The sequence below is a fragment of the Xiphophorus couchianus genome, chromosome 4 (assembly GCF_001444195.1).
Source record: "Xiphophorus couchianus chromosome 4, X_couchianus-1.0, whole genome shotgun sequence".
Lineage (NCBI taxonomy): Eukaryota > Metazoa > Chordata > Actinopteri > Cyprinodontiformes > Poeciliidae > Xiphophorus > Xiphophorus couchianus.
The window spans coordinates 25,641,872-25,667,437 of NC_040231.1; the positions used below are offsets into that span (position 1 = coordinate 25,641,872).

At 37.3% G+C, this 25,566-nt stretch overlaps 1 long non-coding RNA gene across 1 annotated transcript; it reads right to left on the reverse strand.

Moving 5' to 3' along the window:
- Positions 1–368: 368 nt before the first annotated feature.
- LOC114143752 (uncharacterized) lies at positions 369–24,454 on the reverse strand. The gene is made up of 3 exons (XR_003595308.1): positions 24,370–24,454; positions 22,893–22,972; positions 369–469 (listed from the first exon to the last, which is right to left on the reverse strand). It is a non-coding gene; the product is annotated as an uncharacterized LOC114143752 (long non-coding RNA).
- Positions 24,455–25,566: the final 1,112 nt, after the last annotated feature.

Sequence of the window (25,566 nt, forward strand, 5' to 3'; positions counted from 1 at the left end):
GTGCACACAAACAAGTCTGGAGAGCCAGCATGCTTTCAACCACGGAGAAGCCGAGACGATGAGGAAAGAGTTCCTTGCAGAGATCACATGATAGTCATCCTTTCATATTTTAATATGATGGGTTGGAGCAAGAAAAGGCAGGCGGTCCTTCAAACCCAGTACTGAAGAATCTGAAGGATATTTGAAATAACCATATAACTAGATAAGTGTTAGTTGACTTCCTTCGAAATGAAAATGTTTCAGGGACACGCCATCAAGGTAAACTTAGACTGATCATTTTCTGCAAGAAGCTCAAAGTCATGATTTCAATTAACAGCAAAGCCAACCGTAGTATTTACAGGGGAAAGTCTGCATGTTTGGGTGAGTGTTTACCTGACGTAAACAGTCATGCAGAAGGGTGTGTGGTCCATTTTCACCCGGGTCAAGTCATCAGTCATCAGATATAGGCCTCTATTTTGGTCTCATCGTCCTACGAGGGACAAAACAACCCGTCTTTAATGGTAGAAGGCAAAACATAAGGGAAGGCAGTATCTACTGATAATTATCTTTATGTGTGAACCAAAAACAAGACCAGTTGTTCATTTATAACCAAACCAGGCATTTGACAACAATAGGACACGTTCCAGAGGTGCAATTTGTTAAAGAAAAAAAAATGTTAGGAACTCCAAAACATTTCAAGCTTGAAGTAGAAGATTACCTGACCTAGAACATCCTGATGTACTTCTTATCTTATCCAGCACATATAACATCTACCAGAAGATATGAGGGCTTCTGAATACACTAAAGCCTCTCGCCAGTGTTTGATTCATCTATTCTAGGTTAAAAGCAGAGAAAAATGCAAAAACAAATTCAATCCACAACGAAAATCAATCGAAAGCAGTCAAGAATGATAAGAGTTCAGGAACAGGCAGTTAAGTGAAGGAAAAATGCATGATGACAGCACAATATGTACGAAGCTTTGTATAAACATATTTACAACAGTTCTGCAAAGCGGTTAGTTGGCATAATTCTTTCTTTGGAAATGCCAAAAATAAAATCTAATGCTTTGGGTTTTATAAATTGGTATTGGCCATAGATATATGTGGAGGTCAACATGCATTGCAGTCTACTTCTTTACATACTTGGCACCAGTTATAGTGAATCTGATTAACCAGAAATAATGTATATCTGCCCTTGAATCTTCCTGAATAGTGCATCGTTGTAGCTAAAGCAGTAGTTTGTTGGAAAACAATTTTTGATTGTTTTCCGACAATCAGCAATTCAAATAATGGCATTTGTATGGTTCTCCAAGATAAATGAAAAGACTAGACAGGAAATACTCAGTAAGGCTGTCAAGAAGACAGTAGAACTACTGCTGCTAAAATTTCAGCTACATACTGGCTGCTGGACACTCAGGGAGAACATGTGCATGTTTGAATTGAAATGTCTTTTTTTGAATAGTGCTTTGAGAAAACTTAAATTGGTGTTAGACAATTAAACTGAATATATTTCTACACAAAACAAATATTCAGTTTTCTTTTTATGTCAGAACTAAGGAGAATGTAAATGAGATAAAACATCAGGAAGTGGGCAAAATATTCTAAAATCTCTAGATTAGCTGGTCTGATGAAACTAAAGTGTAACTTTTGGTTCAAATTCCAAAACTTAATTTTGGCACAAAAAGAACCACAACATGGTAATGAAACATGGTAATGGCAGCATCATAATCTGGGGGTATTTTTTCATCCCGATAGAAGTGGGGCTTTTGTTGAGTTGGAGGAAAATGTGATTCAGATTTTAACAGAAAAACTGATACCCATTTTTATTATTGTACACTTATTAACTAGCTAAAGAAATTCAACAAAGTCAATTATCCACAAACACCCACAGTGGGCAGCTATGGTCATCATATGCCTGTATGCTATTGTGTTAACAGCTTATATGCTACTACAAAACACAAGCCTGAGAAGAAGAATGAACGTGTCATTTTAGACCAAAATAATAAAGAAATAAAGCCCCAACTAATCAAAAACATTAAGAGGTAGAATAAGAAATAAATCTAAACGCTACATTTCTGTCAAAATATAGTAGTGGGGGAATAGATAGTACACCCTATGAGAGCCTGAGCGTTTTCTCAGCATAATAAGTACTGCATATGTAAGCTTGCAGTCTGACTGCATAGGGAACAGCTGACGGTTTTGTGTTTTTGTTGGTAGTGGGTGTCCAACATGTAGAGTAGAGCCAAGCTGAAGGGAGAGCTGTCATCTCATGCACAGCAGAACTATAAACTCAAACTAGTTCACACAGCAAGAGAACAAATGCTGGCCTGTCAAAAGAAAAACTGCTGGGAAGAAAACTTCAGCTATCTGACAGCCAGAGTGTTTCTTAATGGCTCTGTCCTGGCTGAAGAGGGCAGGATAAAAACGTAAAGCGCTTAAGCTTCCTGTCCAGACTGAGTCCAGCACCTCTTTTCAACAATGTGCTCAAAGAAATAGCCTCTATACAACAACCAAAACACCAACAATCTACCTGATCTAAGCCACAATTATGTATTATTTAGAAAGGGAGAGCATTTCACCCAGACACTGTCTAATTATTACTAATGTTAAAAGTGAGATTGCTTAAATGGACCATGATGATCTTAAATAGCATCATCTTTCATCATGGGTAAGATAATGATCAGAAATCAGATGAAATGATCAGAGTAACAAATTCACACTCACCAGAAAACTCAAGTCTTAGTATAAAAAAAGAAAAATAATATGCATAATAATGGGTGAACTATATGACGGAGTGGAATCTATTAAATAGTTTTAACATGCAATAGAAATATGATCACAATTTTGCTGTAAAAAATGTGGTCTCAAGGTATTTAAAATCTGTAAACCCGATGCAATGTAAAACACAAAAATGCTATAATACATTACTCTGATTTTTACTGCTTCATTTTTATTTATAGGAGCCGAGGGCAACATATATCCGTTTTAAAACCTGTTTAATTTAGTGCCATGGGGACATCTGATAAAACTATCTTTACACTTCACTCCCACTGTGCTTTAGCCAAATATGCCTAATATGTTTCTATTGGCAGAACATTTTTAATGCGAGACGGTGCTGGAGTTATTTCAGTTCAAATGTTCATAAAATGGACCATGTACCATGTGGAAGGTTTTACCTCGGAGCTGTTTAAGCTTTGGTAAGAAGAAAGAAAGAGACTCCAGCTATTTATTAAAGTTTTACAGCAACAACATCACAGCATCCCTGTTTGGTAAGGAGATGATGATGAGACTTTAAATTGAAATCAACTTTTAATCACACAGTAAAATGACACTCCAACTATTAAATGCATCCTATCAAAAAGTTTTGTGTGGTATTTTTACAAATTCACTAAACAGAATAACTGATACACAGTTGGATTGGTTCTAATTTTCCATGTGATCCAGTCCTTCAAGAGTCCAATCTGTTGTCAGTGCAGAGCTGGAGAGCCTTGCAGGCTCATAAATCTGACAATGCTTACCAAGCACCAATTTCTCCCTCATTAGAGCTCCACAGGCTGTGAAGGGATCTGAAAAACACACCGGTTTCAGAATAAACTAGCAGCCGAATCACTCGGGTAGAGGCTCTAACACCTTAACAATTAACTTCCAACAGTCTTTTCCTAATGAATTTGAGCTAATTTTACAGCCGAACATGCAGATTTAACAACCTGTGAATAAGTGGGAGACATTTCTGAAGTCATTAACTCTGACAACTATTCATACAACTGCCTGCTTAAACCCTAGAAGAAAAAAAAAAGTCGATGGATTCCTGATGTCCACTTTGTTTGCAAGGGTGTGTGGCAAACAAAGAGGACATCACTTTTCATCCTGAAATGTTGCCCTGTGGATGGATATCCTCCTCCTTTGAAGCATAAAGTACAGCCACATTGACACTTAAAATGTCTTCTCTTCACCTCCCACACTAAGCCTTAGCCCTTCAGTTGAGCTCCAGTCTCTTCTCTCAAGGGAAACATGTATGTCACGGACAGCAGGTGTGAAGGAGAGATTAGAAAAAACAAGAAGAGGACGAGAAAGGGAGGGAGAGCAGGAACATAAGAAAAAGGGAGGCGGCACACAAGGTTAATGTTGACTGGGTGTTTGCCGGTTCCTTAATTTGTATGCAAGCAAATTAAGTTAATTTTGCCTGCTTGTGCATCAGCTGTGCACATACGCTGGTAATAGCCTTTGTTTCTCCTCAGAGGCTGTCGCTCGTCAGGTCTGCATGACGGACAGCTTGATGGTTGGCACCGCCAGATGAAGAAAGCTCCAAGGCCATCCAGTCCTCAGAGCAGCAATTATCTCTTAGCCTCAGCCCCACACTGTGGGTCTGCATGAGAATGAGCCTTGAGCCATGCCTCCACGTCTGGCATCCCCTCTTTGAAACTACACACCATGTACTCATACAACACTTGGTTTACATACCAATATGGCTAATGCACTGAGGTGCATTTCTGTCTAGTGTCTCTAATGTTCGTTTTTCCAATACTGACTGATGCTAAAATATAATATAAAAAAAACAATGCCAGCATGTGACAAGAGAAAGAGCCAACAATGAGGCAGAAATCGACAGGTGAGCCCAGTGTTCAATAACACTGGGCGTCACTTAGGAGTATTCAAGACAAAACTTGAATTTATTAAATAACTTTTGAGGTACAAACATAAACCAGCCGGTTTGTAGCAAATGTCTAATAAGAATTAAGTTCTTCTTAATAATCAGGACCGCAAAAACAACAATCCTCTTACAAACGTTTTAAAATAATTCAGCAATGAAAATAAATGGTACAATTCTGGCAGCGACAGTAAACATGAGAACTTTTTACTAAAAATACTAAATAGAAATTAGAGAAATGAAATTTGTCTGACTTGTTTGGCAGGAAAAGCAGGCGCATATGGCTCATAAACAAACATCAAACTACAATCAATATTAGCTGGTTTGTTTATTTGCTTGCCTAGCCCACCACTTACACTGGTGTTTTGTGTCTGTGCCCAGAACAAACATAATTTCAAGAGAATCCTTCTCAACCAGCTGAAGATGCTTGTACTTCCCGCCTCTGACCCCCTGAGATGAAACGTCAAACATTTCACAGCTGCTCTGCAGATTTTTTCCTCACAGTAGCAGGTAAGTTCTTGAGTTTTGGAAGTCGTCCTGACTACTTCTGTTCTGAATGGAGAATGTAAAGTAAAATGACAAGTTATTTAAGTAGTACCTTTGCTTTTAAAAATATATAGTCTGATCTATATCCAAACCAGAATTTACTAAATTGTGTTTCTCAAGCTTTACCTCTCCCCTTGTCCCGCATTGTCTCCACGTTGTCTTTTTAATAATGTCGTAAACAAAACCTCAGACTAAATAAAGAAATACCCAAAATTATCTGAAAAGAGTGCTGACCAGCAGTACCTTGTTCCAACTCTGTTCAGTTTTGTGTTAATTTTTTTTTTTTAAATCATTCAAATGACGACAGTACTGTGAAAATAAAGAAAAAGCCCTTACAGATTTGCCTTTTCAGATCAAACAAATTTTGTAACATTTATCTCAACAACACATATTTGTGAGACTTTTTTTCTGACCAATCCTGTTCAGGGTTTTGGGGACCAACAAGACGCACTTAAAGGCCAACTAGAACCTGCAATTAACCCAATTTGAATGTTTTGGGCTGTGGGAGGAAACCAAAATACCTAGGGAAGTCACACATCTGCACAGAACAGGATTTCGCCTCCAAGGCAAAACTTTAACCTCAGACTTGTTTAATGTGAGGCAATACCGAAATGCTCTCCCCTGAACTGGACACAGCTGCAAGCATTAAATTAACAACTTAAACTGCAAAGATGAGGATATTTAACACACGGATATGTTGGTATCAGAGTGGGCATCAGCAAATGCACCAGTAGCTTATCTATAATGTACTGACAAAGGACACCTCACAGAAAAAAAATATCAGCCTCACTGACAGCATCAAGCAGATGGCCTGGACCAAATATAGGGCCAGATGAATGCAAATGGAGAAGAGCAACAGAAAAAAACAGAACATAAAAGTTTATCTTTTCTAAATCAAATTTTGTTTGCACATTAACTGCCTGCAGTGGCAGTTTAAATACATTTGAGATCAAGAATATATATATATATATATATATATATATATATATATCAGGAACATTACATTAGTTTTTGGTTGATCTAACATTTACCCTGGAGGAAATCTAGGTATGTCTGCAGCTGCAGATAGGGACCAGGTGTTGTTTATGTGGCGACTCCTAGGAAGAACTATAGGTAGAAAAAAATACCTCTCTCATCCTCTCATCAAAACAAATATGACGACTTTGTACTTCTAAGTGGGAAGATTATTAGCCCAGGATTGCAATGGCACTGCATTGATAAGTCAGGATAAATAAAGATAAATCTGAAGAATTAGTAATCTGCACCGACTAAAGCTTAACAGAAAAACTAAAAGAAAAAAAACGATTTCTTTGTTAAACAAGTGGGAGGCTGGGAACAGAGTGTGTCTAAATTCTTGGCCCTTTGCTCGCTTCATCCCTGTGTTTTTGTCTTGACCATCTTTATTGTGGAGTAACGGACACAGCACACAGAAACACACATAGCAACTCCTGCTCCTCTGTGTGCTCTGCTAATATTTACATTGTCAGGGTGAACACTGCCACTATTGAATTTGACCATTCAAAATAATGTTTGACTAGCATTAGATCAACAGCAAAGGAACACCGTGTGGGCAATATGACCAGTGTGCCTCCGGTTGTAGTACAGATAGAAAAAGGAAAACAACGAATGAGTTAGTGACATTTTTGACTCCAGCTACACGTTTAGTGCGCCGTCGTTTTCTGCTGCAGTTTGGAGTATTTGCAAGTGGAGTTTGATATTAGAGCTCGACCAAACGTGCACTGTGGCAAAATAAATAAAGAAATTAACATATGCCACCTCGCCCCATTCAACTTAGAATTAAATGATTATCAAACATTCCATAAAATGTGAATTAACTTTGTTATGATAGTTGTATTGGTTATGTATGTTAGCTACGGTTCAGTGTTTACTTAGTTTACTGCCTACCATAAATGGGAATGTTTTCTGAGGAAGATTCAAGAAGAGAAAAGATGACAGATCGAGATGAACAGGGGTTTGGGGTGATGTCAAAACATGCACAGGGCATCGAAGGGAATGTGTGTTTCATGGCTAGTGCTGCCATCTAATGGTGATAGAGGTACTACATTCACCAGAGTTTAGAACAAAGCAACATAATTTGCATTTGAGTCAGTAAAAAAAAACATATATAATTTACCAAATTGATTAACACACAGTTAAACCACAGAAAGTTTTGTCTTAAAGTGAAAAACGCTAATAAATAGAAAGATGTGTGAGTTGACCAAAATATAAACTGTTCTCAGCAAGTTGTGGTTAATAGTTAATCTTGACAGTGTATAATATCAACTCTACCAAAGTATTTGAACAATGTGATTTAACTTTGACCCCTACATAAAAGTAAATAACACTAAGGTATTTAAGCATTTAAAGCTATGTAGCTTAGATTCATAGTTAAACATGGGCAGGTGAATAACTCATTCAAAGTTAAGCCTCAAAACTCAACATAACTTTTAGCGTTCCTCCTCTGATTAAACAACTTACGCAATGATGTGTGTTCAGAAGAGCCTTTAAGGTCGTTGTTCTTTCAGGGTCAGTTTTCAGTGTAACCAGCTGAGCTTTAGCAATTTGTCAGTTCTGCTGTGACGTCATCTGATCAGAGTCTCGTCAGCTCTCTGTTTTAAATGCTCTCTTTCAGCGCATTGGCCACAGACTCTGACTTGTAACAGAATGACGTCGTTCTTGAAGGTCAGCCTGGACCAGTTTGAAAGTTTGTGTGTGGTGCCATCTCTGGTATTTGGACAATATTTGATAACTAACCAAATATTGTTTTCTTTTTTTTTCTGAAGCTTAATTCTGAGAACTGAACTGCTGTGAAACAGACCATAAACATCAAATATTTGGTTTTGTGAAAACATGAACAAGGTTCCCTGAAGGTTGACAGGTAGTCTGATCACGTCAGACTCGCTTCACCGCTAACTAAACACACACAGTAATGCTTCAGAACCACCATGCTTCTCACAATAAACCATGTCAAAAATACTATCCTTGGCAGCCTGTTAGAACAATAAAAGTTTTTGTAAGTCACATAATTTTGTGATTTAATAAGAGCTGGATTGACAACAAGGGCATTGAAGGAAAGAAATAATGTTACGGCGGGTGAAGAACTATTTATGGTCAACATTTTTAACCCCTAAAGAGAAAATTTAAATTTAGTGGTTTGTGCATCAGGGTAAATATACTTACTTCTGATCTGTAACAGATTACAAAACTATTTAAATCTAACTGCATGCAGAAATACACAGCAGAGTTGAACAATTATTGCATTCAGTGGTAGTTTTCTTCATGACTTTCAGTTTCTCAAAATGTGGTGGAGAAATTTTGGGAAACTTTTCTTTTCAGCCGTGTGTCAGTGTATTAAGGTTTGCATAAATATCCACAACAGTTTGATTGGGTTAACCTCTTGACACTGTTCCACCTTGATCTACTTTAGAGGTGGCCAAGTCAAGGCCTCCAGAGCTACCATCCTGCAACTTTTAGATGATTGCCTGCTCCAACATACCTGAATCAAAAAGTTGAATACTCTCACTGGCATCCAGTCAGCTCTGCAGAGGACTGGGATCAGGACTGCAGATCATTTGAGTCAGGTGTGATGGAGAGGGGGGTCTCTAAAAAATGCAGGATGGCAGCTCTAGAAGACTGGACTTGAGAACCCCTGACCTACTTTTTTATTTATTCTGTTCTGAGTTTTATTAAGATCATCTTGTTTGGACCAAGATTCAGGTGTCAGACAGTCTCACATGTGTCCTAAAGTCCTTCAAGTTCCAGCTTTTCTAGGTTGGTGGGCAGAATAGATTGGTTCTTTAAGGTCAGTGTATTTCCTCATCCACATTATTAAAAGACACCTATAGCCTCTAGACAGGCAAACTGCGTAAACTCCTGGTTTTATAAAGGTGGTGACATTTTCCAGTGCAATGTAATTGATCAGGCTGAAGCGATTAGCACCTTGCCGCTGCAGCTCCTGTTAAATTTCATGGGACCAGCAGGGCTGTTCTTAGATACAACATTTTGAGTTTGTTTTTCTTTTTAAGAAAATGACAAGAAAGAAATACCAACAGCAGCATAATCTCCATAAAACTGTTAAACTAATGGACAACTTGTATAACATGACTTCTGTTATAACTTCCCTCAAATGTTATGAAATGTTGCTAATTTATGAAGAAAAAAAAAAACTGCTCATAATTTTTTAGAATAAAAAAAGAATCTATGATAAATTTTCCTAAACTACTATTGTTTTTAAATTTAAAATTTGGAAGTATCAAAGTGATTTATTGCAGTTTTCAAGATGCAAAGTGTGCCACTAAAATAGGCATAAATGTTAGTGATATAATGTATTAAGGATCAGGCCAGAGCTAAATGATTGGTCACATTTAATGAAAATACGTCTCCTAAAATTAACATTATAAAAATGTAAAAAATATAAAGGTATGCTATAGTATTTTATTAGGAGATCAATTGAAAACAAAATCATTTATATCTCTGACATCTTTCGTTGTCTCTTGTGAAAAGTCCCACTCATATCCAGTGACTTAAAATGCACCAAACAATAAACCTCTAGCCAGGATTTGATGCCATTACATTTATGTTCCTTCATATTTCCATGATCTGAATGCAATACTGACTGAAGTCCAACCAACTGAATGTGTTGTAGCCAAGATTAAAAGCAGAAAATATCTAGTGCACTAATTAAAAATAAGTCTTCTAACTTTAACAACCAAAATAGCTAAAATAGAGATTATTTAGGACTCCTGCAGGAGAATTATGCTACCTCCATCTTACATGTTAATGCTTTAACATTGTTCAGAAAGGATGAATGTAGATGACCCGCTGGATTAGAGTGAGCCTTTTTAACAGTTGGTGTGCTTTTGAGCCAAGGACAGGCATTGGGTTGACAAACGATGCCTCCAAGTGAAACAAAGCCAGATTAGCACATTTCTCTCCTCTGAATAAATACTGGAAGCTTCCTTTTGTGTAGCTAAAGGATAAATCCTCCTGTAATCTATTTATAGTATTTGTTTGTCTTTTGTTTGTGCCATGGCAGATGGCACAGCCCTGCTAAACAGTGGCAATCCTGAATGGGATTTTGTAAAGTCAAATTAAAAAGTTATGGATACGCCATTGTGAGAATGCCACAAGTGTTCACATTTAGAAGTGCTTCAACAAGCTTTCATAATGACACAAATATGGTCAAGTGAGAATATGACTACAACAGATTAAGAGGAAATTCAAGAGAAATGCTGCTTTTCTTCCCAGGGCTTCACTCTGAGGCTTAATGATGATTTTAAAACCAGCTCTGAATGTGAAAATTAACAGTAGAGCTGCTCCATATTTTGAATCCCTATCGTCATAACAATATAATTTTTTTTTTTTTTCAAAAATCAGAATCCCAAATTTTGGCAAGTTTTGGTAAAAATTATAAGATTATATTAGTTTTGTTCTGCACTTTTTCTAAACTTATAAAGGAACTGCCTATCAAAATGTCTTCAACACAAACCTGAAGAGGCATTACATCCCATTAGTGTCTCTTCAAAATATGTTACATACTGCGTTACACTGGACTGTTTTATATGTTTAATTTCTATAGCAGACTTAATTTATCTACAGAGACGTGAAGCCAGGGTTAAAGTATTTGCTTCAATTAAATTGAGATTTCTATATATTTTCAGATACTTGATACAAATGAGCAGTATTTACACATGCATTTAACACTGTGTACAAATCCCATTTGAAGAGTTGCTCATAAAAACTGACGGCATTGCAAAGACCATTCAGAAACTTCTTTTGAGAATCAACAATCAATGTTATCTTTAGGGAATAAAAACAATATATTTTGGCCCATCCTGGTCATAATGCGGCGATGAACAATATATTGTGGCAGTTTTAGAGAAAAACTGTTCAAAAATGTCTAAAAACAAAGTTGTTACTTGCCCAGCAACAGCACCTGGTCAAAACAATCAACAATATATATCAATTGTATCAACCTGCGTCAAATAATTAGTGCAGCAATAATTCAATCTTCCTGGTTTGGAATAAGTGCTTTTAAAACCGAAAGTTTGTTTTGAGACGGGCACTGAGTTTCTTTCGTCCTAGTGTTAAATGATAGAGCTCTACGCTGACTGCTAAAACTCTCCATTCCAATATTACCCCATTTCATTAGCTCCCAGACAATTGTGGGCTTGACATATTGAGAGGTCGAGCAAGGACTGTGCTCAGGGAAATAGATGTGAAGCTAATGCACTTTGCTAATGTATTATTTAGTAAGTGGCCTTGCTAATTGAGTTTTAATGTCAGTGGCCGCTCTAAGATACGCATTCGAGGGAGCGCAGGGTAAAGTTTAGATCTTGATAGATTACAGCGGGGCACTTGTGGCAGCTCTAAAGGTTATGGCCAACGCTAAAGCAACCACCACCACAACCTCAGCTGTTTTGGAGGAAACCTGACCATGACCATTCTCACTTTAAAAATGCACACACTACTGAAAAAGCACCCCAAGAGATGAAATCAAATGTGACATGAAAAAATATTTTCCACATGTTGAGAACTACAGCAAGACTTTTTACAAATGGGGCAGAGGAGTTCAAGATGAAGACGTGGTCAAGTTATGGGAGGTGGAGAAATAATTAAGAAGGAAATGAAAAGTGATTTGTGGGAGCATAAAATGCAAAAGTTGAGAAAACATGTCTAATATAAAACAACAAACAAAGCAATCATAATCCCTCAGCAGAATAGAGAATGAAACTGAACTAAAATGTATTCAAACAGAAAACAGTTCAAGGTTGGTATGTTGGAAACCTGAATAAACAAGGAGAAATTAGCATTTTAAACAGCAACACATTATCCACTGCAGCTTTGTGGAAGTCATTAGTTACACCCTTCCTTGCAATTAGTTTGCAACTTCAACCCACACATTGCTTATGATAGGAAGACACAGAGAAAGACTCTAGTCTTTATGAGAATCACTCACCCACGGCACGAGATAAAACACAGCAATAACTTATTTCAAAAATCCCAACCGGCTAATTAACATTGTGAATTCAACCAGAAAGTCACTATTCCTTTGATGAGTTTAATTGCACTGATGTGTGAGCTCCAATTTAGCAACTCAAATAGAGAGCTGCTATGGCTCCAATAAATTACAGTATTTTCTCACCTTAAAAGACGGAACAAAGTTTTTTTTTGTCGGCTTAATCAGGTTTAGCTTTACCTGAACTCGTTTGGTGATCTAACGCTCTTAAATGAGTTTTCCTCGCAAGGTTAATTATGAAGCTCTGAATTAAATTTGCCTCAGTGATGATTGCTTGTTTAGAAAAACGTCTTCAGCTCTGCAAAGAGGTAATGTGATTTTACGAAATGGACCGAACCCCAGCTGAAACCTGTTTTGTGTTTAGGTTTCCAGATGACTTTGAAGAGTTACTGAAAACCAACGGCCAGGAAAACAGTAACCATCAATTTAGCAAAAATAGCTGAATTTCGTGTCTCGTCACTTGTGTGTTAAAACAGGATGTAGTCTAGCTGTCTCTGAAGTAGGAGCTACGCTTTTTTTAAAGTATGATTGCTAATGTCCAATTAGACTGTCCACCAAATACAAGACAGTTTGAGGTATTTACAGAAAGAAGAGCATCTGGGTAAGACCTGAAGTTCATAGCAGCTCTTGAAATGCAGATGAGAATTGTGCATGGCTAGCAATTTGTTAAAAACTACTAATGAATGCACATAAGTTAGCATTTTATATTAGCATTTTCCAAGGATTCTGCAGATGTTAATTAAACAGGTTATTCAATTTTTCAGCCAACATGCTAGTTGCAAATAAGCACATTCACTATGCAGCATTGTCCTTCACAACAGTGGGCAACACACATAGCAACCGATATTTGGCATTTCTAAATGGTGTCTGTTTAATATTTTCTCCAGCAAATTTATTTCTAACCTCAGCCTCAAGAGGTGAAATTATAAAACAAGCAGAAAAAGAAAAATAACAGCACAATAAACCCATGAGGAGACGCCTGTGTTTAAGGCACTTTACAGTTCAATCCACCAATCTAACTTTACTGAAGGTGGAATATGACTGAAATTAACCATCTTTACATTTAACACTATATTTAAAATATTTGTCAACCCTTTTTCTTTTACAAGTCTGTCCAAAACAATCTAGATATTTTCTTATAATCCGTCAAAGTGCGTTTACGTCTTCAGACATGAGGCAAGTCGCTGTCTGCTGTCAACAGGGGGTGACTATGCACAGGATCCCACTCCTGGCTGGCTCTATAGATCATCACTACTAGACACCCATGAGCCACTGTGCTGACTTACTCTTACACATCCTCTGTGACGGCTTCGTCTGGTGGCTCAGAGGTACAGAAACTTCAACCTCTTATGCCAACTCAGTCATTACAAAACTGACACCACGGGAGAAAACTGTCCAAGGATTGACTTGCAGTAAGAATTTTTTGTATTCAGGTCCACATGCTGCAAATAGATCATGTGTCACTCGAAATATGTTCAGAGGGTCCAACACAACGATCGACCCTCCCTGCTATAGCTTTCAAAGGAATGGATGACACTCTTGTTTTATCCAATTCCTCTGGTAGCTTGTCACCTGCATTAATAATCTTAGGCAAATTTGTAAACAAAAACAACAAAAAGTGACCAGAGATATTTTCATACAATCTGATTAAAACCATGCTTATCTTCAATCTCCCAGTATAACACCAACTCCTCACAAGTTTAGAACTGTTCAAGGGGAATCATCATCTATTTCTCATCATCATCCCCAAGTCTTCACCCATGAACAACCTGCGATTACCCTCATCATCCTTATGGACACCCTGACATTCATAAGTGAATCTATTGACGATTACAATTATGGAGAGTGATTGAGCTCATCCCTTAAGTTCCAGCACCTGCTCCTGAAACATGCAGGGTCTGTAAATGGAACAATTAAGATAATTGACTGTACAAGCCCCATTAATAAAGCCTGCTCTGCAGCTTGGAGCGGCGATTTGATTAATTCTCTAATGGAGAAGCCCGTGTTCCTCCATTGTTCTCCAGTTGCCCTCTTTATTCCATCTGACGGTTATTTCCTGTGAGAAGGGTTTTATTTTGGACAGCAATTACGGTGTTTGAATGGGCAAAGACCGAACGGCAAACAGTCAGTGTCTAGGTGACAGATAATCAATATTTATGCAGTAACTAAGCGCAAGTTAAACGTTTGGCTTCTTAAACAGAACGGTACTGATATTTTCACAATGAACCAAGTTCAGAAGCAGGAACGAAATAAAAAGAAAATAAAACAAAAAAGGATGGTGCAAAAATGTTGGTATTGCCAGGGGTACAAAACAAAAAAATATACGTAAAACAAATAAATCCTACTAGATGATGGCTGAAGCTCGTAAGGGAGTCAGCATCCACGATGAACTGTGACCTTTATTCACAACGGCTGAAACACCACTCAGGCACAAAAATGCTAAATAAAATGGGAGATTACAATTTGCAAAGGCCCTCAGGGACAAAGACCTACCTTTTTATAGACGTGTTGTGCAATGTGGCAAAACTAAAGTCGAACTGCTTGGACGAAATGACAATTATTACATTATTATATAAGGAGGAAACTTGCAAGCAGCAGCTACATGTGAAGTTGTGCCATGATAGAGAGAAGTCCCAGTGAATATTTAATTACAAATTAAAAGTCCTACATGTTATGAAAACAGATTTCTTAATCAAGTTTCATCAGGTTAAAGTTGTTCCCTTTTCTTCATATGTAATTGAATAACTTTCCCGTTCAAATTTTAGTAGCCAAGATGTTGCAGTGCTTTGCTCAAACATGTTCAAATAAGAATAAGAGTTATAAATCAAAACACGTTGCAGTACAGTAGACAGATTCATCACACCAGGAACGTGAAATGACTGCTGCTCACTGTGGTGTCGTTTTAACAACATTTCAGGAGTGGCCAGATAGTGGAAAAGTAGAAACTTTTCAGACAAACTTAAATGGTGTAATTGGGAGTTACCAATATTCCCTAAAAGATCAAATCTGGTCCTCTGCTCTGTGGAAAGCTAAAAGAGAAGTGGATAAAAATCAATATGGTCATTTGTTCGTACAGAACAATACAAGTTTTTTTAATGTAGTTTTTATCCGTAAGAGATGAATCTAGAGTTTGCACACATAAAGGAAAACTTGTCAAAATGTTGGCTAAACATAGACCAGAAAGTTAGAATTGCTTCTGCTGGAAAACCTGCAGTGTTGCACCACATTATTAACACATGCTAACTCCTAATCTTGTTTGCCTTATGTTACTGGGAATGCACTCAAATATTTACAATAATTCACATCAGTAAAGACGTAGCAATAAAAACTGTTTATATCTGTGAGTTTCCTTCACTAGTTCTTTGCCATTCAGTAAAAAAGTGTTTCAATAAATAAGATGGCTAACATACTGTATGTATCTATGGAGCACTGTGTTAGGCCACCTTGACTAGTAGTGTATATTTTTTTGTTTCAGGGACTCGGTGCCTTGCAGGTTTTAGAGGCTCCTTTGCTCCAGCAGATATAATTAAATAGTAGGATTACATTAACATAGCTTAATGTTATCAAGCTCTGCATGAGTCTGACAGTGGTTTGTTGATTCAATGGATGAGTGCTAAACCAGTAAATATTTAAAATATGCAGGACACCTGCTCTTAAGAACCAGACACCAGTGACCTCGACAGCCTTAGAGTTTTAGACCAACCTGTCTGATTGCCACTCCTACCCATTCATGAACAGGAAACATGGATACTTAAATAAGGCTTATGCTTTTGGGGGTTTCTCTCTATTTCACTTCACAGAAATGCCTGGCTTTCTGTCTTGTGGCCCGTCTAATTCATTTAAGAATTACGTGTGTTCTTCAGCTGCTTCCTAATAAAACAAGTGTGCACAGCTGCTTCTGGTTTACATGTATCTGGTGATTTGCTTTAAGGGCCTCTTCATGGTATCTGTAATAGAAGACAAATACCCTCTGGGTCAACAAAACCAAGGTCTGGTTTTCCATCCCTCAGAGGAAAAAAATAAACATGGGTTGCTCTAGGTAATCATGGCAAAACCACGAAAGAATTTCAAATTATCCTGAATTTATTTTCCATTAGGTCTCTGTTGAAATCCAAAAGGCCAATTTCGCTTGGACAGAAAAAGATATTGGGTAAATATTTTCAGGGAAGCTCGTCATATCTGAAATGAAATAACTTCCCTGTTCACCCTCTACCTTCAAGTGTGTGTACATTTACACTCCAACAATAAAAACCTGAAGACATTTGGCTGTGCTAGCAGAGACACAAACTAACAGCTTCTCTTTAGACACACTCCAAGATTTTTGGAATGATCAGCATGGGTCCACTTTTTCCAAACCAACCGAGAATGTGTTTATTTTTCCCATGCAGATTTTAGGGCAACAACATTTCCCACTTGTGCAAAGGTGAAATGGGCAACAAACTACTGGCTTACGGGACAAAAAGGTAGCTAAACATCATTAACAAGCCATCATTTACAAGATCACAAACAAACCCAGAAGAAAATATGCGCTAAGTAGTTTCAAGGCTTTTTTCTTCCCCAACAGAAATGCCTCTCATGAGGTTTCAGGCAGCCTGCCAGCCAAATCTAATATGGATTTATATACAAAGAAAGTGCTCAGTTTAACATAATGAATATTTAATCATGCATGGACTCGGTAAAGCAATTTTGCTGAAATAATTGAAAGCAGACCATGACTCTAGGCTGGGGGAACAGCAACAGCTAAACTGTTGACCCAAAGGAGCCCAAAAATCCCATGCTGGATTACTGCTGGCACACACTCTGATAAATGAGGTTAGCAATCTGGGCTGGAATCAGTGGGTGTTAAATCTGGTGATTCTATCAGGGCACACACACACACACACACACACACACACATACAGAAACGTCTGCCGAGACAAGGCATATGCTCATGTTAGACAACTCTATCCTTCAACAGTATTTTGACTGTATTATCCTGTAAATAAGCACCAAGTCAAGTCTAAATTATTAGGACAACACAGCATCTGTGGGAAGGTATATAAGCGGTCAATTTAAACATCAAATTAGTTAGCATGTACAAAAATATTAGATCTAAGACGAGACTTTAATTAAATAAACAAATAAAATCTACCAGTTCTCCAGAAACACATCTTTAGAACTGAAAAACAGAATGAAAAAAGATTCATCTAATGATACTGCATTATGTTTGCGCATGAAATTGACCCTTTTCCTTATTATTATAGCACAGAATATACAAAGAAAAGTGTTTGACAACATTGTGAAGCAGCAATTTACAGCAAAATACAAGAAAAGCTGCACTGCAATAAGAGAAGACGGCTCCACCTCTTATTTATAGGAGGAAGAGAGGCCATAAGCGGATTTGAGAAAAAGTGTTCACTTATGCAAAGTAAAACAGGTTATCTGGTCTATTTGGTGATTCCCCAGCACCCTCAATAAATCAGCTTAGGGTGCAGCCTAACGGCTTCATTCACCCTACAAATCTCTGCACTTCAATAACATGCACCAGCGAGCACAGATTAATTTAATAACTCCTTAATATTCTCTATGAAAAAGAACAGGAGACCAGTGACTCAGGAGCATTCGGGGAGGGTGGTGAAGGGGGCTATCTGTGGAGTAGGATGTTGCTGCAGCAACAGATTGAATATTACGTAATGATGTCATTTATATTCGATTGGAAGTGTTTAGCTCCCCAGACTGGGGACTCAGACAGATCTAGAGATTTGTCTATGATGGAGACCAGTAATGAGAGAAAGATTTGGTGGCTATAGTAGTTGTTACAAAAAGGATAAAGGTGAATAGATTGTGTTAAAGTGTAAATACTGTCAGTAAACGAGTGAGTTTCATTTGTATAATGTGCAATTGATTTCAACCTGGATGCTTAACACCTTTATATGAAGAAACTTATTCTATCAACTTATTGTAAGCCATTCAAAGATGATTTCTTCTTTTTTATAATTTCTTTACATTTTTTGTGTTTTAAAAAGAACAAAAGTGCACTTTACACAATGAAAGACTAAGTTTGACAAAGTAATATTGACATTACTTTCTACAAGCATGTGAATGTCTGCATGAATGGCTGAATGTAGCGCTTTGGTGTGCTCTGAACTTGATAAAGCTCTAACAAGTACAGGCAATTTAACCATATAACTGAATTAAGCTTTCTTAAATAGCAAATTAAAAAAAACAAAGATACATTAACTGTATTTATGTTTTTGAATCCCATTTGAATGAAGAAACATTTCAAAATGCTTAATGTTTAAAAGTTGGGGGGGAAAAAATCCAATTTAAAAACAAACAAATAATTTCATGTACATATTTCACTGCAAAGCACAAATTCATCTAAATAAATACTTTATTGATCCCGAAGGGAAATTAAATGCTGTTGTAACTCATTAATTCAAATTCTTCAAAGAGGTAACAGCTGAAACTAATATTTGCTGCTAATTTTTTTTGTATATTATTGACTCTTTCAACAATATTGACACAAAATGCAACTTTTCAGGTTAAAAAAACAAGTAAAATCACATTTCCACACCAGACTGATGTCTGAAGAGGACAAAACCAAGAGTCACACTAAAAAGACTCGCTAATCAATAAGTGCAAAGTTCAGCTTTAAAACACATACAGGAAGGTCAAGTTAATACACTGAAGGTTGGCAAAAACTTCTTTGTGTTTTCAACTCATAAAACTACATTTTCTGTCACAGATATTGAACCTTTATTTCCAGATAAACTATTTTGCGAATGCCCTGTGCTCAGCTATTTGCAACATAGGTTCAGTAATTCCACGTTATCTTTACTTTTCTAAACATTACTATAGACATATTAGCTCAAAGATGATTAACAATATTTTAATGCCGAGGCTTAATGCACAACAATCGATGTCTATTTTCTTATTTTCCATCAAAACTGATAGATATCCCGCAATAAGCAAAACGAGACGCAGTAGGACAAAACGTCCACACTGGAAACGAGTACAGTGAGCTCCAAGTGGCACACAGGGGCAGAGGTGAATCTTGGAAAGGAGAAACAGAGCTCACAGTCGGTGTAATGAGAAGTTTTTTAATATATATATATATATATATATATGTATATATATATATATATATATATATAGCAGTTGACAGTAGCCTATAGCAAAGGACTTCCATCTGTGTCCTATTGGAGAGGGAATAGGAGGTAAGGTGAATGCAAACAATCAGTGGAGTAGAGTGACACCTTGTGGCAGAAGTTCATAAGTTTACACAAATTTTAATAAAAGTTGTCATACTGGCTCTCGCAAATGGGGAGTTTCTCATTTAAATTATTTCAGTATAAGTGATAATAAAGATGTGCACCAGAATGCCTTAAGTTTGCCTTTTGTCATTTTTAGACACAATTTTAATGATATATTTTAGTTGATGCACCCAAGAAATGTTTCAAAATACAAGCAAATATTATATTACATAATGCATTTGTCAATTTACTGAATGTAAATTTACTTATGCCTTTCAATCAGAAAATGTGAGATGCAGTCAAACTCTAAACCTAAACACAAGATGACTTATACACAGCCTTCACAGTGGGATAATATTTTGATTAAAATATAGTTTTTAGTTCACAAAAAAAAAATAAAGCTGGTTAAATATTTAAATTAACTGAGGAGGAAACAATTTTCGCCTGGTCCCTTATGCATTCTCAAAGGAACATGGGAATCGGCTGACAGTAACTAAAGATTTGTTTGCATATCAAGTGACTGTCGTTTGTGCAGGTAGATTAAACACTAAGGTCAATGTTGAACCTGTAAAAGCACTCGACAAAGAATGGCATTACAGTTGTTATTAATGTGTTTGTTTTAACTTGGTACACACACTCTGCTTTGTGTGTGTATTAGAGGTGGTGTGAGAGGCTTTTAGCAAGATCAACAGGCAAAGTGGGTAAACAGGCTTACCAGTGGCCATCACCTGTGGAGGATGTTATAGCTTTACCTAACACACAGACCCTGCCTTTAGCTTTTAAACTGGGAAAACAAGACATTGTGGGACTTTCACAGGCCTCATAAAGCCTTATCTCACCACTGTCCCCAGCATGGTGTGCATTCTCAGCATGAGCCCAAATGGATTTATTCTGTTTTCCCAGAGTGATATAAAACCATTTGAACACACAAATCAACCATAGTAACTTTCTCACTGATTACTGAAATGCACCTGGATGCCAGCCGCTGCAAATCCACACATTCATCATAATAAAACAATCTGTACTGATGGTTAAGTTGCAAAAGGCATTTGACAATGATGCAAGTTGGACACATCACTAACACCGAACTGAGTTTGATGACCAAATATATAAAACTTTGATTTAAGCCATGACCATCAAGTCCTGTGAAGAAAAAAAATACAACACAAATAATAGTGGCATTTAAAAACGCACTATATTATCGCTATGATAATGTGCTAAATGTGGGGTTTCTATTTCCAAACTCCAGGACTCTCTGGAGTATTGGCCCTGTGCCCTGATGTTTAGAGGGCCCAGACTAATATTAATTTTTTAATGAATGAATGTCCAGATAATGCCTTAATTTGATCAATTACCAAATGGTTTGAGACCATGTGAGGAGACCTGCTGTAATTCATTCCTGGAACGGTCCGTCATGATTAGTCTATTCTAGTTGGGTCAAGTTTCATATTCATCATTTATCCTGTGTGTTGGTGAGTATCAGTGGTTGCTGTTATAATGACAGACAACAGAAAGAACGAGATTAGAGATTTAAACCATTGTGTGTTCACCATGGACTGTTCTCCCTGCTGCCCTCTGGAAAGAGGTTCCGCAGCATCTGGTGCAGGTCCACCAGGTTCCGAAACAGCTTTTTCCCACTTGCCATCAGACTGCTGAACTCTTAACTGGACTGCACTCAAAATCTGGTCTCCACTTGATACCTTGCACATGTACAGAGCTAAATAAGTTATATTTTACTGTCATTCCTGCACTTTATATTCTATATTCATATTTATATTCATATTTTATACTGTATTTTATTTTATTCTGGAGTAACCTCACAACATTGGAACCTCAAAACACTGTCCTGAGCCGTATGCAACGAAATTTCGTTCTGTATACACCCTGTGCATGCAAAATGACAATAAAGTCAGTCTAAGTCCAAGTCTAAACCATATTGCAGAAATGGTTTGGAGTCTGACATATGGAGAGACCAAGGCCTACACCAATATACTTGCCATTACATCAACCTTTCCAGAACCTGAGCTTCTGCCTGAAGCCAGAGACAGAAAGAAGAGGTCATAGAGACACAGTGACCTTTGGCTGCTGCAGCAATGTATGTCATGGACACATACAGCACTGATTCTACTTACTGCATTCCTATCAGGCTGAAAGAGACTAATATTAAAAGCATTGGAACTAGTACACATAAGAGTCTTAAGATTTCACTTCAAACACTGGCTAGTAAGCACAAGGCATGATTCACGTCCTTTTACAGCTGCCTTCCTGTTATAACATAAAGAGGAGGATATAATTGCTTATATCCAACACAGACTGAATGACTTCAATCACTTCCGCCGCTGTCATTGCTAAACTACAACCCTATTAGATAGACTGCATCTCTGAAAAAGAGCGGAAAATCAACATCAACTGTTCACAACTCCTGTTCACTGACTGACCTGGTTGAAATTCAACTGGGAAAATTGAGCTCAATGGGAGAAATTCCAAAAGGAGTGCTGAAGGGAACTGAGAATTGAGTGGAATCGCATATGGACAAGCTATGTGAAACCAGGAACCATGCAGCTAACAAAGCAAAACCAGACAAAAAGGCAAGAGGCAGCAGACTCAAAACCAACTCTGACAAGCAAAACTAGTCAAGAAAGCATCACAACCTTGAGCTCAAAGACGTCATCACCCCAAACCCCCGATATCTGAGCTCAAAGACGTCATCACCCCAAACCCCCGATATCTGAGCTCAAAGATGTCATCACCCCAAACCCCCGATATCTGAGCTCAAAGACGTCATCACCCCAAACCCCCGATATCTGAGCTCAAAGACGTCATCACCCCAAACCCCCGATATCTGAGCTCAAAGATGTCATCACCCCAAACCCCCGATATCTGAGCTCAAAGACGTCATCACCCCAAACCCCCGATATCTGAGCTCAAAGACGTCATCACCCCAAACCCCTGATATCTGTCAATCATTGTGTGTACACAGGGTTGCAAGTTAACTGACTCCACTTCATCTCACACACATATTCCTGATCCAATTTACAGGATCCAACGGCCAAGCCAGATTTCAAAGCAGAATCCCAACTAAAACTTGACTAGTTTTCTCCGTGATTTGATGCCCCAAACTGTGTTCATTTTATTTTGGATGCTATGAATGTCTTTGTGTGCAAGCAATATGTGAATTTATTTACAAAGAACCTGTTAAACACCGTTATTTTTTTTTTATTGGCCAGAACAAGTACCTCAAAGCACTTTCTGTATTTTGTATCACCATTAAATGTGGTATAATTTATTACAAGACATATCACAAAATAAATAAACTCAAAGACAGTGGATTCATAGCGTAACGTCAACCATTAGATTTGTCCTAATCTACTACACTCTGAAGGTTTAATTTCAGTTTCCATCCAAACAAATATAAACATAAAAATGGAGAACAAAAGATGAACTGTGAAATCTGGCTTGTGCATTACCTCTTGGTACGTCTTTGAGATGATGGAACTGTCAGTCCATTGCCATTTGTGGCACAGTGTTTCGACACGATTCACATACCCTGCAATTACATACAGTCATGTCAAGTGAACAATGCAGATAAAAGGTGTACAGACGTACATCTTGCTATAATGCCTAGACTTCTGGAGTGAGACTCGAGCTTTTTCTCAAACTCATAGATTATCTATGAATAAGCCTAACAAAGACTTATTCCCTGGTTCATTTGGGTTAGTTTGGACCTGCAAATTAACTGCAGCTTATGTACTGGACAATACTTGTTTTGTAACACTGAATGTGTCTTCCTAATAACAAACTCAAATCAATATCTTGTAATATTTAGATACATATTTAGATATGTCTCTTCTCCAACACGCCTGAATCAAATGAGCGGCTCATCAGCACTGAACTACATGCTGGTGAGGGGATTCAGCCTTTTGATCCAGGTGTGTCGGGAGAAGATTTCCATTGAAAAACTGAAGGATAGCAGCGCTTAAAACTGGACTTGGCTACTTCAGTTTTAGATTGAGTCAATCTTATTGTCCACAATTATCTTTAAACGCAGTGGTCCTCAGGGCCCACTGTCCTGCATGTTCCCTGCTGCTGCTGCACACCTGGCTTAAATGAATGGGTGTTTAACAGGCTTCTGTGGTAATTGGAGACATGCCAGTGAGGCAACACAATCATTTAAATCAATTGAGCTGATATAGAGAAATATCTATAACATGCAGGTCCTCCGACCCTGAGGACTAAAACCTGGTTAGTTTTAGTCTGAGGACCAGGATAGGGGGGCCACTGAATCCCCGACATTATTCTTAAAGGTTTAGGTGTTAAACGGGAAATCATATATTAATCATACAGAGCTAAAATGGATTTCACGCAGCCAAAATAAGTCATGTTTTTTAGAGCTCCAACATGTTTTAGTTCAACTTTACTCGTGGTGCACATGTCTTTGGTATGGAAGCCCGTTTCCGCCACTCTGTTAAAAAAAAATAAAAATAAATTATCTCATTATAATGAGATACTATCTCAAAATAATGAGATAGTAACTCAAAATAATGAGATAATTTTTTTTTAACAGAGTGGCGGAAACGGGCTTCCATACTTTGGATACCATAAAAATGCTATCTATAAAAATCTATTTAACGAACAGCGACTTCAGTTGATTTTTATCAAATACGTCACCAACTTGATAAGTTGGCGACTCCATCCCAGTGTCAGTGACGCTTCATTTAAAATATTCCTTGAATATTATTAATAAAGTTGAGCATATCCTGCTGAAACTGCGAAAAACAATGGACATATTTCAAGAACAAACGTAGTCATACATAAAACAAAAATATACTCATTATGATCACTGGCTAATTATAATAGATAAACATTAATGTTTGACAACTTTATTTACTCGAAAAGAAAATAAACCAATTGCTTTATAAAGATAAAGCTTCGCATATTACTTACCATTGAAAGTCATCCGGAGTGACTTTAAATTTAGAGTAACAAATTCTCAATGTTTGCCATCGAGGTGGACGCAGGTGAGGACGACATGCTAATTAGAGAACTCAGCGTTATGGCAAGATGTTTTAGGATTTAATTCATAGTTTTCTAACGCTAATTTATCCACATAAATATATAATTATTATTATATATAGCCTTGTCAACTTAAAGTAAAATTTAAGCTAACAAGGCTATTAGTAGTATAACATTCTATTGTAAGGTAAGGATAAAGCTTCAAACTCTATGGCTCTATGGGGTTTATTTAATCAATCACTTAACCAATTCCTATTTAAGATAGTAAATATAAAATGAAGCTATCAACTAATGTATTGTCACTAGAAGAAATTTTATTGTAAGGTATCATCTTAGAGAATCGAGTGTTTATGAACTTAATGTTCTGGGATTCCAACAATGTTTGGTTTGCTGAAAGCATCTTGTGTGTGTTGCTGAACTGCTGAATCAGTGTACATCACCATGCTCAAACAGGGCCACGTGTCTTATCTGCAGGTTTATTTTATTTTCATGAATACATCGAGTCTGTGTTGACCATAGTTTATCACATTCAAAGTGTGAAAACAGAAATTTGACAAATTTTACCACAGATTTGTATAACCGCTGTTTGTTTTAGTCATGGATATCTGATCAGGTCAAGATAAAATGCGTTTTTGTCCTTTTGATGATTAAACAGTGATTTGGATAGATAAATTACGGGCCAACTGTCTGCTTGTGTTGACAAAGCAAAAGTAACACTAGCTTTGAATTCTGATCATTTATGTAAAATTCCCAAAGGAAGATCCGTGACTCACAGAACAGCTAAGCAAATGTTTAGGTTGAAAGTCAGTGGATATGGAAACATAAGCCGTTCTAACAGCTTTACTCACTGGCAATGTATTTTTAAAAAGTACTGTGGACATAAGCAAGAATTTTTTACATAAAAGTACCTAAAACCTATGCTAGACTGGTGCTGAAGGCACTAGGATGGGTTTTTACCTCCATTTACTTTCTCCATCATGCCATGTTTGACTGGATCTGGTAGCTTTTCTGGTCAGGCATATTTTTTGAGAGCACTTGAAGGATTTCTAAAAGTTGTGAGTCTCCTGGAGCCAGTTTGAAGGAAATGTTTATTCCAGGAACATAATTTCAAGCAGTTCATAAAATGAT